The 17,025-nt window shown below is 38.0% G+C and overlaps 1 protein-coding gene across 3 annotated transcripts in view; it reads right to left on the bottom strand.

Moving 5' to 3' along the window:
• The window catches only part of ABHD17B (abhydrolase domain containing 17B, depalmitoylase), a 50,784-nt gene that overhangs the window by 17,193 nt on the left and 16,566 nt on the right, over positions 1-17,025 (bottom strand). The window contains exon 1 of one of the 3 annotated variants that reach the window (XM_055272259.2): positions 5,570-5,694. The exons of the other annotated variants lie outside the window; for them this stretch is intronic. The gene's annotated coding sequence lies outside the window, so the exon portion shown is untranslated. Of the gene's footprint in view, positions 1-5,569; positions 5,695-17,025 lie in introns of those variants that run through there. 3 annotated transcript variants of the gene reach the window in all.

Raw genomic sequence — 17,025 nt, 5'->3', positions numbered from 1 at the left:
AGGGCTGGGCGCAGTGGATTGCTTGAGCAGTAACAGTTGAAAAACACATCAGTGAGCTAAAAGATCAGGTTGAGTAATTTGCAAATATGGAATTTTTTTGTGGGAATTAAGAGACAGAAAACAATAAAATTTAATAGAAACAGAAGAAGTAGAAATATCACTATCCATACTATAGAAGTTCCAGGAGAAAAAGAAAGATAAGACTATCTAAGAATTTCTCAGAATTAAAGGGGGAAAAAAGTCAGATCGAAACACCTCAAAGTGTACCAAAAAACAACAAACTACTTACAAATGAACAAGATCAGATGAACATATGACTTTCTAATATAAACACTGGAAGCCAAAAGACAATGGAGAATTTTAAGCTAAAGATGAAATCAAACTTTTAATCTAGAATTGTATATAGAACAAAAGTACAGTTTTAATATAAGGATAAAGGTATCTGGGCTGGGTGTGGTGGCTCACTCCTGTAATCCCAGCACTTTGGGAGGCCAAGGTGGGAGGACCACTTAAGCAACATAGGAAAACATTGTCTCTATCAAAAAAAAAAAAAAAAAAAAAAAAGAAAGAAAGAAAGAGACAGAGATCTGCAGGCCCACAAAAACTTGTAAGACTTAACCAAATCAAGTCTCTCTTTGAAAAACTCCAGCAAGGAGGGAAGCAGATAAATCCAAGGGAAGGCCAGGCACAGTGGCTCACACCTGTAATCCCAACACTTTGGGAGGCCGAGGTAGGAGGATTGCTTGAGCCCAGGAATTCAAAACCAGCCTGAGCAACATGGCAAAACTCCATCTCTATAAAAAATACAAAAGTTAGCCAGGCACGGTAGTGTGTGCCTGTAATCTCAGTTACTGGGGTGGTTGGAGTGGGAGGACTGCTTGAGCATGGGAGGTCGAGGCTACAGTGAGCTGTGACTGAGCCACTACACTCCAGCCTGGGCTACAGAGTGAGAGCCTGTCTCAACAATAACAACAAAACAAACAAAACCCCAAACCCCAAGGGAATTCTATGAGATATCTGAGATATGAGAAATAAAGGAGAATAGTCAATACAATGTTTTTTGTACAAGTGAGCAATGGGAGCAAGGAGGGTGAAGACAACAAAGTATATCCCTAAAAATCCAGAACAAAAACTTTGGTGAATGAATATGAAAAGGATTGACAAAAGAGGGACTATTTAAGAGGTAAAAATGTGCTGGGGTACCTGACTTGTTGAGGATGCTACTGATACTAATAAGCTTAAGACATAGAAGAAAAGCATGAATATAAGCATGACTCTTAATAAGTCAGATATAATCATCAGAAAAATGACAGTGTAGGACACATCTAAAGGAGTTATAATTATCCATTACAAAAGTCTAGCTTTAAACATTAGTGTCCAACTTAAGGAGAGAGTAAACAAAAAGAAAACAAGAAAAAGAAAATTAAGAGCAGATATCAACCAAACAAAGAACAAAAAGCAATGGAGAACCAAAAGCTGATTTAAGAAAAGGCTTCCACTACTACTAATAGCAAATAGCATTAACTGAACTCTTACAAAGTGTCAGGCACTATTCTAAACACTTTTCACACATTAGCTAATCCTTTCAACAATCCTCTGCTTTAGGGACTATTATTACACCCATTTTGCAATTGAGAAAACAGAGGCATAGAATAGTTATATAAGTTGCCTACTGTCACAAATCTGATCAATGGAACTGATACGTGACAGAATGACTGTGTAACCCAAACTCATAACTACTGCTTTGTGGAAAGGGTACTCAGACAAGACTGATCACAAGAAAGAGATAAGCAAAATAAACAAAATAATGTACTAAAGGAAAAAGGACTTTGAGCTACAGACATAGTTTCTAGAAACGAAAGAATATCATGTGTCAATAAATAACCTAGACAAAATTCACGCATTTTTTTTTTTTTTTTTTTTTTTTTTGAGATAGAGTCTCGCTCTGTCACCCAGGTTGGAGTGCAGTGGCGCGATCTCAGCTCACTGCAAGCTCTGCCTCCCAGGTTCACGCCATTCTCCTGCCTCAGCCTCTCTGAGTAGCTGGGACTACAGGCGCCCGCCACCACGCCTGGCTAATTTTTTGTATTTTTAGTAGAGACGGGATTTCACCGTGGTCTCGATCTCCTGACCTCGTGATCTGCCCGCCTCGGCCACGCATTTCTTGAGTAATATAAAAGGACAAAATTGGCACAAAGGATAGAATATGCAAATAACCGTCAGAACTTCAAAGGGAAATCAAAGACCATCTTCACTTAAAATACTTTCATTAAGTGAAGTTATTCCAGAAAATGAATGCTGCTCAACAATTGCTTTCTGAGGCTATCATAACCTTTATCCCAAAACTTAGAACTGTAAATAAAACTGTAAGTCCACTTCATTTTGAACATGCATGAAAAAACCTTAAAAACCTTAAAAAAAAGAAACAACATGTAAAGTGTATATAAACACAAAATACAAAATCAAGCTGAAAGACAAAAATGACAAATCTTCTAATGTTAAACCAAAGTAATTCACATAAATGAACTAAAGAAAAAAAATAAAATGGTTTTCTTAATAGATATACAGGGACAAAACAGTATGTTTGGTAGATGATATAATCACCCTGATAGAAAACCAAAAGAATCTAGAAAGTATTAAAACAAATGAGACTTCTCAGCAATTTTGGCAAATGCATGAACTTAGGTAAAGTTGGTACAGTTCAATGTTAGCTAGCATTAAACAACTAAAAATAGTTTAAAAAATTATAAATAAGATTGCACCCACAACCAAAACAACTATCTAGGAATTAATATAAAATAGAATGCAGAAAACCTTTATGCAGAAAAATTTTAAATAAGAACATTAAAAAATGGAAAGAATGACTTAATAGCATTGAGAATGTCAACTCTCCCAGAATGAAAATTTCAAGGTAATTCCCATCAAAATTTCAGCAGAAATTTGAGGAACTCAAAAGTGATTATAAAATTTATATAAAAGTATAAAGGTCTATAGAAAATAAAAAAAATAAAACTAAGAAAAAAGACTCCTCCACTTATAATCAAGAAAAACAAAATGCAGAGAATTCATACAGAACCTCAAGGAACCCAGAATAGCCAAATCAATCTTGAAAAGAAAAACTAAGTTGGAGGATTCACACTTCCCAATTTCAAAACTTATAAAGCAACAATAATCAAGACAGAATGCTATTGGCATAAGGACAGACAAATATATCTAAGGAATAGAACTGAGAATCCAGAAATAAACCTGACATTTATGGTCAGTTGATTTTTGACAAGAGTGCCAAAACAATTCAACGGTGAAAGAAGTGTTTTCAACAAATGGTGCTAGGGCAACATAATATCCACATGCAAAAGAATGAAATTTTACTCTTACTTCACGCCATATACAAAAATCAACTCACAATGAGTAAAAGACTAAATATAAGATCTAAACTATGAAGTTCTCAGAAGAAAATATAGGCATAAATCTTTGTGACCTTGGGTTATAAAATGTTTCCTTAGAAAAGATACTGAAAGCACAAGTAACAAAGAAAAAAAATAGATAAATCAGACTCCAAAATTACAAACTTTCATGTTTCAAAAGACACAACGATACTGAAAGGACAACCTACTGAATGTTAGAAAATACAAATAATCTTTACAATTCAACAATTTTAAAAGGACAGCCGGGCACAGTGGCTCAAGCCTGTGATCCCAGCACTTTGGAAGGCCGAGGCGGGTGGATCATGAGGTCAGGAGATTGAGACCATCCTGCTAACATGGTGAAACCCCGCCTCTACTTAAAATACAAAAAATTAGCAGGGTGTGGTGGCACGTGCCTGTATTCCCAGCTACCCGGGAGGCTGAGGCAGAAGAATCACTTGAACATGGGAGGTGGAGGTTGTAGTGAGCTGAGATCACACCACTGTACTCCACCCTGGGGAACAGAGCAAGACTCCGTCTCAAAAAAACAAACCAAAAAAAAAAGAAAAAAAAAAAACAATAAAAGGACAACCCAATTAATAGGCAAAAGGATTTATAGACATTTCTCCAAAAGATATACAAATGGCCAATGGGCATGCGAAAAGATGCTTAACATCATCAGTCATCAACGAAATGGAAATCAAAACCATAAAGAGATACAGCTTCATCTCCACTAAGATAGCTATAATCAAAAAGACATAATAATAAAGGTTATCCGGCAGGTGGAGAAATTGGAACCCTCATACACTGCTGATAGGAAGAAAAATGGTAGTCACATTAGAAAACAATCTGATATTTCCTCAGAAACTTAAAGAGTTGCCATTTGACAAAGCAAGTCTACTCTCAAGAGAAAGCAAAACCCATGTCCACACAAAAACTTGTACATGCATGTGCAGCATTATTTACAATAGCTGAAAAATGTAAGCAATCCAAATGTACACCAGCTGATAAATGGATAAACAAAATGTAGGCTGGGCGCAGAGGCTCACGCCTGTAATCCCAGTACTTTGGGAGGCCAAGGCGGGAGAATCCCCTGAGTTCAGGAGTTCGAGACCAGCCTGGCCAACATGGTGAAACCCCACCTCTACTAAAAATACAAAAATTAGCTGGTGTAGTGGTGCATGCCTGTAACCCCAGCTACTTGGGAGGCTGAGGCAGGAGAATTGCTTGAACTCGGGAGGCGGAGGTTGCAGTGATAGGTTGCAACTATCGCGCCACTGCACTCCAGCCTGGGCAACAGAGTGAGATTCCATTTCAAAAAAAACACAAAAAAACAAAAAAACAAAAAACAAGAAAACAAAAACAAAACAAAAGGTAGTATATATATCCATAAAATGGGGATGAGGAGAACAGGAGGGATGGAGAATAATAACCAAAGGGTAACAGGTTTCTTTCTGGGGTAATGAAAATGTTCTAAAATTGATTTGGGTGATTTGTTGCACAATTCTGTGAAAATTCTGTGAATATATATATTAAAAATATTGCCGGGCGCAGTGGTTCACACCAGTAATCCCAGCACTTTGGGAGGCCGATGTGGGCGGAACACGAGGTCAGGAGTTCGAGACCAGCATGACCAACATGGTAAAACCCCATCTCTACTAAAAATACAAAAATTAGCCAGGCGTGGTGGCACACACCTGTAATCCCAGCTACTCAGAGGCTGAGGCAGGAGAATCATTTGAACCTGGGAGGCGGAGGTTGCCATGAGCTGAGATTGCACCATTGCACTCCAACCTGGGCGACAGGGCGAGACTCCATCTCAAAACAAACAAACAAACAAAAATTGAGTTGTGTCTCAAATATTTGAGTGTTATGGTATGTCAATTATATATTAATAAAGAAGTTACCAAAAAATGTCTATAAAAAGCAAAGGTATATATACATATTTGTGGGGTAGATAGGAATTTTCCCTCCCAGATATTAAGACACACTGCACAAAGTCCAAGTAATAAAGACAGAGTGGTGCTGGTACAGAAACAAATAGACCTAGTAACGGAGCTTATGAATGAACCCCTATGTGAATGGGACTAGGGATTGACACAGCTGGTTTCTCAAAGCAGTAGGAAAGGATGGATTCTTTAGTAGATTGTGCTGGGAAAACTTACCACATGGGTAAAGTGGTTGGATCACTACATCATGGAATACAGAAAGCAAATTCAAGGCAGATCACAGACCTAAAGAGCAAAACTAATTTTTACACAATCCACAAAAGACAAACATTGGTAGATTTAGCTTCATTCAAATAAAGGATTTCTCTTAAATGAAAAATATCAGGGCAGGCATGGTGGCTCACGCCTGTAATCCTAGCACTTTGGGAGGACAAGGCGGGTGGATCACCTGAGGTCAGGAGTTCAGGACCAACCTGGCCAACATGGTGAAACCCCATCTCTACTAAAAATACAGAAATTAGTTGGGCATGGTGGCGCATGCCTGTAATCCCAGCTACTCGGGAGGCTGAGGCAGAAGAATCACTTGAGCCCGGGAGGCAAAGGTTGCAGTGAGCCGAGATTGCGTCATTGCACTCCAGCTTGGGCGATAGAGCAAGACTCTGTCTCAAAAAAAAGAAAGAAAGAAAAGAAAAATGTCCTATTTTGGATGATTTCATCATCCCAAACTGTCAGAATATTTAAAATGTAGGGAACTTCAGCAAAAACCAGAAAAAACTGGGTAACTCAAGAACAATGGGCAAAATACAGGAATAGGCAATTCATATGGCTAACAAGTATATGAAAAAAGGCTCAACCTCACCAACTATCAGAGAAATCAAGAAATAATACATCAAAACTAAAAGAAAAAAGTAGAAAGTTGAGTATTATCAAGTGCTGGTGAGAATGGGGAAAATGGAAATCTTTGTAAACCGCTTGGTAAGCTATTGTGTTTACCAATGACCCAGAATCTCTCTCTTGGGTAAATACTACAAAGAAATACTTGCACAGGTCCTTTAAGTGTATCTGAAGTATTATTTGTGTCAGGGCCTGAGATGCAATATAGGTTCCATACCTGGGGAAATGAGTAAGCATGTGTTGGATGCAGATAATGGAAAATTAACACAGTCAGAAGCAATGACTGATGACTAGGGATTAAATATAATGGTATTGGGTGAAAAAAGTAAGGTACAAACAGATCTATAATACCATTAACATACATGCAAAACAGACATAAACATTACCTTTGAGGACAAATACATTTCTAAGGGTATGTGTGTCAGAGTATATGCTTACGGAAGGGGTAATGGGGATGGAGGTTGAAGGGAAAAAAAAAAATAGAAATTAAGTAAAACAAGAGCAGGGCATATGCTCATAGATTGATGGTGATAATGTGCCATGAACTAGATTAGAAATTCCAGAGGGTAACAATCACATCTGCTTGCTTACAACTGGACATCTAGTATCAAGCAGAATACTTGACATATAGTAGGGTTTCTAATATTTTTTAAATGAATGAGTTAGTAAATTATTAAGACTGATTCAACTCTTTGCACCCAAGAAGCTCCTACAAAAGAAAGAAATTCACTAAATTTACATGTCAAGAAAGAATGCAAAAATGTTTTGTTACTATTACTTAGGTTTTTCATACAGGTGCGAAACAGAAGCTTTTTCATATGGGGGCAAAAGAGAAGCAGTCAAATAAAAATCTGTCAACCTAAGTGGGGGCAGGTGGAAAAAGCCTTGCAAGTTACTCAAATCATTCAATGTGTTATGCAACACAGAGAAGGACCCTATTCCAGGGAGGAGGGAATCTTGCCCCTCTTGAAATAAATACACAAAATGAAAGGTCAGGCCGGGAACGGTGGCTCATGCCTGTAATACCAGCACTTTGGGAGGCCAAGGCAGGAGGATCACTTGAGGTCAGGAGTTCCAGACCAGCCTGGCCAACATGGTGAAATCCCATCTCTACTAAAAAAATAATAATAATTAATACAAAAATTAGCCAGGCGTGGAAGCGTACACCTGTCATCCCAGCTACTTGGAAGTCCGAGGCAGGAGAATGGCTTGAACCCGGGAAGCAGAGGTTGCAGTGAGCCGAGATTGCATCACTGCACTCCAGCCTGGGTGATAGAACAAGACTCCATCTCCAAAAAAAAAAGAAAAGGGGGGGTAACCTCAATGTTAAACAGATGACCCATTGTGAAAATTAAGGTTTTCCTTTTGGCAGGGTATTCAACAGTTTCTTCACTTACAGCAAAAGCAATTTCCTAAAATTGTATGAAATAATAATTTAAGAATCTGCTTCTCCTGGTAATGTTTTCCTCCTCAATGACAAAGAAAAAAGATGAATAACTGATTCTTTCTCAGCAAAACAGGAAGACTAATGTTAAAAAAAAAAAGTCCCTAAATAGAATGGCCTACTGTATCTCCTTCCTCTCTTCTAACATAAGAAATTACTGACATGACTCTTGTCAATTTTTGATGTAATAACAATTTACTAGGGGAAAAAAATCTCCTTTTGATCTCCTTGTAATAGTTTCTTGGTAATGCAGACCAACTCATATTACTACTAATTATTATAAGGTTTAAGATTCTTGATGTACTGAACTAGTATTAAAAGTCTTTAAAAGCAGGTTTAGAGAAAACATTTAAAAGAATGCTTATATCTTTCTTCATTTTGTGTGATATGTTGACAACTATGCTCAGTACACTGTATATGAGAAACCATTTAAATTTTGATATATTAGATTTCATGTTAAGAACTATAGTCTAAAATTCAAGATGAATTACTCCATTTATGGATAAATCTGGGGATGCAATATCATTCTATGTAATCTGTAGTAGTATTCAAAGTATAGCTACATGTGAAACTCTTGAGTGTTATGTTTTTTAGAAAGCCATACACATTACAGAGTTTAGTACATAGAGAAGCTGAATATTCACCTTGAAAGAAGATGAAGCATCCAAAACACAGTATCAAAGTTTCCTGGGCCAGGCACAGTGGCTCATGCCTGTAATCTGAGCACTTTGGAAGGCCGAGTCAGGAGGATCTCTTGAGGCCAGGAGTTCAAGACCAGCCTGGGCAACACAGGGAGACCTTGTCTCAAAAAAAAAAAAAAAAAAAAAAAAAAATCCACTAACTTACTAACTACAACTTGGACAGGAGGTACTTAGTTGTAACAATGTTTTAAAACATTTTCTATCTTATCTGGGCATGCCTTATGCAGGACGATAGCTCGTCACACTCTGTTGCCCTGGCTGGAGCTCGTCACACTCTGTTGCCCTGGCTGGAGTGCAGTGACGTGATCTTGGCTCACTGCACCCTCTGCCTCCCAGGCTCAAGTGATCCTCCTACCTCAGCCTCCCGAGCAGCTAGGACCACAGGTGTGTGCCACCATGCCTGGCTAATTATTCGTACTTTTTGTAGAGACAGGGTTTCATGGATGAAACAGGGGTTTCACAGATGAAACAAGAGTTTCATCTGTGAGATCAAAGGGCTCAAAATTCAGGTGACTTTGCAGGAAAAAGTCAACTCTGCTTGAAGACACAAACTAGATGAACTGCATGCTACATGAGTTTTTAAACTCGGAGAAAAAATTTTAAAAATATTAATGTTTTAATATTTTGAATTAAAAGAAGAAATTTTTGCAAAACCTCTTCTTTGAAAAAGAATCATGTCTGGTACTTTTAAGGTAAAGTTGCAATTTTTAAATACCAATAAGATTCTAGATATAGAGTGTAACAGTGCCAATGGGTCACTTGAAAACACCCTTAGAACTGTGGGTTTTGTTGGGGGTAAATTGAACAAACGCCTTAATAATTTGAGTTTAGAAAAATTTAGAGTTTCTCAAATGGAAAAAAAATGTACTGGGCAATGTGCAAATAAGAGTCCTTTCTCACTGGTAGAAAGTATTGGAGTTAGACGAAAAAAGAAAGTTGAGGTGAAGATAGGAGGCATCAACCAGAGACATCAAAATAGTGTCAGTTCTAGTGTAAGTTGTGAACTTACTATTCTAGTAAAAAAAAGCTAGTAAGGTTCAGAAATGAAGATGTTAGATCTATGATGACATTATAGTAGAAGATGAAAATTAAGGGTAAAGAGTCTATACGAGGTCAGGAGATCGAGACCACGGTGAAACCCCGTCTCTACTAAAAATACAAAAGATTAGCCGGGCGTGGTGGCGGGCGCCTGTAGTCCCAGCTACTCGGAGAGGCTGAGGCAGGAGAATGGCGTGAATCCGGGAGGCAGAGCTTGCAGTGAGCCAAGATTGCGCCACTGCACTTCAGCCTGGGCGACAGAGCGAGACTCCGTCTCAAAAAAAAAAAAAAAAAAAAAAGAGTCTATAAGCTGTGCCAAGCAAACTAATTTGGGTCAGAAGTCCTATTTAGTTTAATGCAGTGCTTTTTATTACTTTTGTTTTCCTTCAGTTTCTTGATACTACTAGACACTGCACTATCAAAGCACTCACTCTCCACATATGATTATTTAAATTTAAATTACCTAAAATTAAATATTCACTTCTTCAGTCCCACCAGCCACTGTGGCTACAAGTTACACAGCATAGTATGAATATTTCTTTCACCACAGAAAGCCCTAATGGGAAGTGCTGAACGAAAACCTTTGAAACCCAGGCAATCCAGAACAAACGGTTCCATGCTTTAAATTCATACTAGCTTCAAATGTTAAAGAGCACCTTCCTTCCTGGCTTTTCCATCAAAGTACATATAGGTAAATCTCATAGATCTTTCTGCTGAACATTGATAAAACACATAGAACTAAGTGAGATTGCCTACACAAGACTATTCTGGAAAATTTTATCTTTACGACACAGACTTATTTCTAACCCAATTCTAACATAAAAGCCATTTTATTAAAAATGAGCAGTGCAACTCAATTAGGCTATCTACATGTTTTAATCCACGGTTTGATGAATCAAAAGGATTCATGTTCTTGAGAGGTTCCTTGTAAGCTGAAGTTGCAAGTAAACCATGAGAATGTGTAAAAAACACTTGTGACTATTAGCTAATGAATTTCTGAACATAGTCCAAAACAGTATCCTAAACACTTACAATCTTGATGATCCACCAGAGCAATGCCCTAACAAGTGAACCAAGTCTTTCTGATGGAGCAGTAAAACAGGTTGTTGGTTTTTGCATATGCTAGTATCACATATTCCTATAAAACTTTTGGTGACTGGAAAGTACAATTAGCTCATGGCTTTTAAAAGTCATACCTTTACCTGTTGCTGAGCGTAAGCTAGACATGAACAGACACATGTTTTCTCTCCCTAATGATCAGCTTTTGGCATTTCTATTCTAAGAATCCAAATCATGCTTATCCTCAAAGTTCATAGAAAAGCTGTCATATTACATTGTTCCAGAAACATTCCACAATGCACATTATTCCCTAGTTTATAAGTAAAATAAGTCCCTGAGAAACTTTTCAGGTGAGTACATACTCAATATTTTTCATACCATAGAACACCCATATGTACCCCAATATTATCTAGTCAATGTAGTCACAAATTTCACAAAATTTAAGGATTATTGATTATAAATAATGAATACAATCTTTTTTAAAAAGAGGTTCATATTATGGGTACCCCAGTTTGAATTTCTAAGAGTTACAAAAAAGATTATTTCTAAGAGTTTATACGAAAAGATTATAAAACCATTTACAAGTCAACACAGCATATAAGCATGGACCCAAACAACCCTTATTTACCAAGCAGTAAATAAAATAAGGTGTTTCAATAAAGTTAAAAAAACTTTACCAAACAACAACAAAGGTTTTGTTTTTTTAGGCAACTGAAACTGCTGTAAAACATATTAGAGCTACAGTGAAAAGACAAAAATGTAAATGGTGATAATACTACGACTGTATTCAAATAAATATTAGTCAAGTTCCACAATAGGGATTTGATATTTTAAGAAATAACACTGCTATTATGAAAGTATTACAAGACAAAGTTTAAAAAAAAATCAAACCAGCCAGGTGCAGTGTCTCACACCTGTAATCACGGCACTTTGGGAGGCTGAGGCGGGCAGATCACAAGGTCAGGAGTTCGAGATCAGCCTGGCCAATATAGTGAAACTCCGTCTCAACCAAAAATACAAAAAATTAGCCGGGCGTGGTGGCAGGCGCCTGTGATCATAGCTACTCGGGAGGCTGAGGCAGGTGAATCACTTGAACCTAGGAAGTACAGGTTGCAGTGAGCCAAGATTGCACCACCGCACTCAAGCCTGGACGAGAGTGCGAGACTCCGTCTAAAGAAAAAAAAAATCAAACCACATGTTACACTATTTTTTAAAAGTCTCCTCGCCAGGCTAAAATAAGGATTGGTTAAAAGTCCACTTCAAAAAATGCAGTTCCCTAGATACTGTCTCCAACTCATAAGAGTAGAGGTTTACATTGGGAAAACCTCTGAGGAATCAGACTAATCTGAAAGACATATCTTAAAAGATACTGATATGGCAAATTACACAGGGAAGTTGGGGGATCTGGGAGTGTATTTGTGTGATACTGGTGGGGGACAGCTATGCTCTCTACTGTAAGTGGGATGTCAACATGTAAGAAGTAGTAATATAATACTGTTATCTAGCGATATGGAAGTAAACACCAAAAGAATCATTCAAAAATAAGTAAATGCCCCTGGGAATTTGTAGAATTATTTGGCTTCCTGACCACATACATGTACAAAACTGATAAAAAACAAAAAACGACCAAAAAAAAAAAAAAAAACAAAAAACACTTAAAACTTCTTTAGTCTCTTCCCTAATCTCAACCCAAACCTCAGCCTTGTTCTCAGAAATTACAATTTTGGGTCATTTGTTTTTAATTCTTCTAGTGTTTACTACCATACTCATTTTTTAAAAAAATCTATTATTGCTTATTACAGTGTAGCCTCATTATAAAAGACTGAGCGGGCCGGGCATGGTAGCTCATACCTGTAATCCCAGCACTTTAGGAGGCAGAGGCGGGTGGATCACTTGAGGTCAGGAGTTTCAAGACCAGCCTGGCCAACATGGTGAGACCTTGTCTCTACTAAAAATAAAAATAAATAAATAAATAGATAAATAAATAAATAGCCGGGAGTGACGGTGCATGCCTGCAATCCCAGCTAGTTGGGAGGTTGAGACTGGAGAACAGCTTGAGCCCAGGAGACAGAGGTTGCAGTGAGCCGAGTTTGTGCCACAGCATTCCAGCCTGGGTGACAGAGCTGGACTCTGTCACACACACACACACACACACACACACACACACACACACACACGAAAGACTGAGAAGATTTATCCTAATTCCCGCCTTCTCTGCTCATTCTGATTTATTTTAGTTTGTATTAGTTATAACTTTAGATATTATAGCTGAACCTGTATTTCTTATTCTATCAACTTTAGGAAGTTTCTTCTGGCTCCCCCATGTAATCATATACCATTATTGCTGACTATACAATTAAGTTTCACATTAAGTTTTATATCATTTGCAGTTTATTAAGTTTTTATCTATTAGTTGATTCTCATTAATTGGATAATAAAAAGTACTTACAGTGTCATTCACTGCCCATCCAAGGGGCATGGTAAGATTCAGAGAATAAATAGCAACTTTACGTCACTAAATTCCAAGTATCAAGGTGTTTACGTTATTGATACTCAATTACACCTCACTGTTCAAAAATAAGGTACATTTTCGTTTGCTTCACATTTGGACTTGCAGAAGAGGCTTTAATTTTTCTGAAGTTTTTGCCTTTTTATTACATTTAACATATTCCAACTTATTATTAGAATTTGTTCAACAAAATCCATGTTGTTCTTAAAGACATGTTTAGACCCCTGTGAATTCTGTTTTAATTTTGAAATAATTATGTTCTGGGTTAGTTCACAGCCCAGTTGTCTGCCTACCTAGTACTTCTTTTCATCACAAATTTCTGTTGATTCTTAATCTCAAGCTCCTTTTTGTAAGATTTTTTTGTTTGATTTTGCTGTACTACGACTCCCAAGCACTACCCCCCAACCCCTCACCCAAAGGTCTGGGGAAGTAAACTACACTGTTATGTATACTTCCACACTTAGAGCAAACTAGGTCTGCTTCGGAATTATAGGTTGTTTCTTAAAATTCTCCTCGAAATTTAAATCATTGGTCCACATTTTCTAGCACCCAGTAATAAAAGTGTCTACCAATCTGATTTTTAAAAAGTGATTCTCATCTCTCCCTGCAAAAATATTTATGAGATTTCCCTACATCCTTAGCTCTGAAATTTCATAAGACTATTATCTAAATGTGTGTTATTGTTTGTTCATTTTGTTTTATACTTAATGGGTCCATTTGATCTAAAGCCCTGAGTCTTTATTTAGCTCAGATAATTTTTCTTCTATTTCTTTCCTCTCCATCTTCTCTGTTCCAAGTGGAATTCCTTTTTAGGAATCCTAGGACTATCTACTATATCTATAAAGCTTTTCTTTTTGTTCTCTTCATTTGTGTTTTTCAGGTAATGCTTGTTCATCTTGGGTTTCATGCTGTTGGAATGCTTCTTTCTTGACTGTTCATATTTCTAAGCAAAGAACTACATTGGGTTTCCTTTATATTTGTGTAAGTCTATTGACCCAGAAGGCTTATAGTCTGAATAGGACTGACTGCAGAATTGGAACTCCTGTAAGTGCTAGAATAAAGAGGATTTTGGAGATAGAGTAGTCAGTGTCAGTCTGTCTCTCACAAACACACACATACGCACTCTCTCTCTCACACACACACCCACACCCTGTCTATAGGGCAAACAAGTATGCTCTGTTTATCTCTTCAATGGGACCAGAAGATGCTTTACAAATATTCGAGAACACAGTACAGCTTTAACTACTTGGTCCAATAATGTAATTAAAAATTTTACCCAGTAAATTCTTCTAGTGAGATGCCAATGAAGCCTTTGGACAGCACGATAGCACAGTGTAGTCCAAAGAGCACTAAGAATCAAAAGAGCCATGGCTTTCAGTTCTAGTTTTACTATTAAAAAGCTGGTGACTTTAGGGAAGTCAATCTCTTTATACTTCATTTTCCTTTTCTACAAAGTGAAAAGCATAAACTGATAATAAGGTTTCTTCTAGTTCTAAAACTTCATAACTAAGATGTTCTCATAAGCTTCAGATACAATCTTCCACAGTATATAAAAAGAATGAAGAAATTTATAATTTGAAAAACTTCAGGTTTTCAAAGTTGTTCCTGCTACTAAAAACAAAGCTCCTGGCCAGGCGCAGTGGCTCACACCTGTAATCCCAGCACTTTGGGAGGTCGAGGCAGGCGAATCACGAGGTCAGGAGATCGAGACCATCCTGGCTAACACGGTGAAACCCCATCTCTACTAAAAATACAAAAAAATTAGCCAGGCGTGGTGGCAGGCGCCTTGTAGTCCCAGCTACTTGGAAGACTGAGGCAGGAGAATGGCATGAACCCGGGAGGTGGAGCTTGCAGTGAGCGGAGATCACACCACTGCACTCCAGCCTGGGCGACAGAGTAGACGCCCTCTCAAAAAAAAAAAAAAAAAAAAAAAAAAACACAAACAAAAAACACAAAGCTCCTAAACAGGTACACTATATTTACCAAAATTTAGTTAAGATAAAATTTATAAACATAAATTTACATTTAGCAAATTAATTTGGAGGGGGGAAGGCAGATGATAAGGTGGGGGAAGTGCAGAGGTGAAAGAGTAAGGGAGGTTGTCATTTCCTACAACTGTCTTCCAAAATGAGTGGTTTTTGTATCTTGGTCACTGTAGGGAAATAATGTTGTGTTTTTTAAATTATGGTAAAATATAGATAAAAGTTACCATTTTAAGTGTACAGTTCCATGGCATTAAATACATTCGCATTATTGTGCAATTATCACCAGATTTTACTTTTCATCTTCCCCAACTGTAACTCTATACCGACTAAACAATAACATCATTTTCTTCTCCTGCCAGCCTCTGGCAACCACCATTTTGTCTCTATGAATTTGACTATTCTAAGTACTTCATACAAGTGGAATTATACAATATTTGTCCTTTTGTGACAGGCTTATCTCATTGTAGCATGTCTTAGAATTTCCCTTCCTTTTCAAGGCTGAAAAATATTCCATTGTACCTAAAACAAACTGTTTTGTCCTTTGCACTCACACCACAACAATCACCAGAATACTTCTGTGACCAGATATATGAGAGATTTCCTCCAATGCAAGCAATCATTTCTGCAGCGGACACCAGTTGGGTGTCCTCCCACCCAGTTCAATTCCAACATTATCTACCTGGAGACAGTGTCACATCCCACAGGTTGAGGGCTCCCCACTTCCAATCCCAATCTAAAGCCCCAGGTTGTTTTACCTATGCTTCTGACTAACTTGCTATAAATTGGGGTTCCCACAACCTCTTATTCCAGTTCGATTAATGTGTTAGAGCGACTCACAGAACTCAGGGAGACAGATTTACCAGTTTATTATAAAGGATATTACAAAGGATACAGCTGAAGAGATGCACAGGGCAAGGCATGTAGGAAGGGGATGCCACCCTCCAGGTGCTCAGCCATCTGGAAGCTTTCTGAATCCAGTCCTTTTGGATTTTTATGGAAGCTTTGTTAAGTGGGCAATGACTGATTAAATCACTGGCCGTTGGTATCAATTTAACCTTCACGCCCTCTCTCCTCCCCAGAGATTAACAGGCAGGACTGAAAGTCCCAACCCTCTAATCCCGCCTGTTTCTGGGTAACTAACATCCATCCAATAGCTACCTAGAGGTGCATGGCTTTCAGTCAACTTATTAGCATACAAAGATACTTCACTGGCCTGGCACAGTGGCTCACACCTGTAATCCCAGCACTTTGGGAGGCCGAGGTGGGCGGATCACAAGGTCAGGAGATGGAGACCATCCTGGCTAACATGGTGAAACCTCGTCTCTACTAAAAATACAAAAAAATTAGCTGGGCATGGTGGCGGGCACCTGTAGTCCCAGCTACTCGGGAGGCTGAGGCAACAGAATGGTGTGAACCCGGGAGGCAGCGCTTGCAGTGAGCTGAGATCGCACCACTGTACTCTAACCTGGGCGACAGAGCGAGACTCTGTCTCAAAAAAAAAAAAAAAAAAAAAGGATACTTCACTTCGGAGATTCTAAGGATTGTGGGAGTTGTATGACACAACACAAGAATGAAGATCAAATATATATTTCACAATATAATGCACATTTTGCTTGTCCTTTCATCTACCAATGTTTGACTTATTTCTTATTTATCAGTTGATAACAAAATATATACTATAACCAATTTGTGTATACACGTAAAACTGGATTAAGGTAATAAATACATTAAATTTCAAATTTTTTAGATTTTTTAAAGACAGTATCTCAGTCTGTTGCCCAGGCTGGAGTGCAGTGGCACCATTTGGGCTCACTGCAACCTCTGCCTCCCGGGTTCAAGTAGGCTCTGCCTCAGCCTCTCAAGTAGCTGGAATTACAGGTGCCCGCCACGACACCCAGCTACCAAAATTTTTAGAAGTTTTATCTTTAGCACTTGGGGCATTATTACTAAAAAATTAAATTGCAGTCTGTACATATTATTAAAAACTACCTTCTAAAAGCATGGAAATGTATACAAAGGGCCCAGAAAGTCTTATTTCAAAA

The sequence above is a fragment of the Symphalangus syndactylus genome, chromosome 3 (genome assembly GCF_028878055.3).
Source record: "Symphalangus syndactylus isolate Jambi chromosome 3, NHGRI_mSymSyn1-v2.1_pri, whole genome shotgun sequence".
Classification (NCBI taxonomy): domain Eukaryota; kingdom Metazoa; phylum Chordata; class Mammalia; order Primates; family Hylobatidae; genus Symphalangus; species Symphalangus syndactylus.
This window is presented reverse-complemented; position numbering and strand designations above follow the sequence as displayed.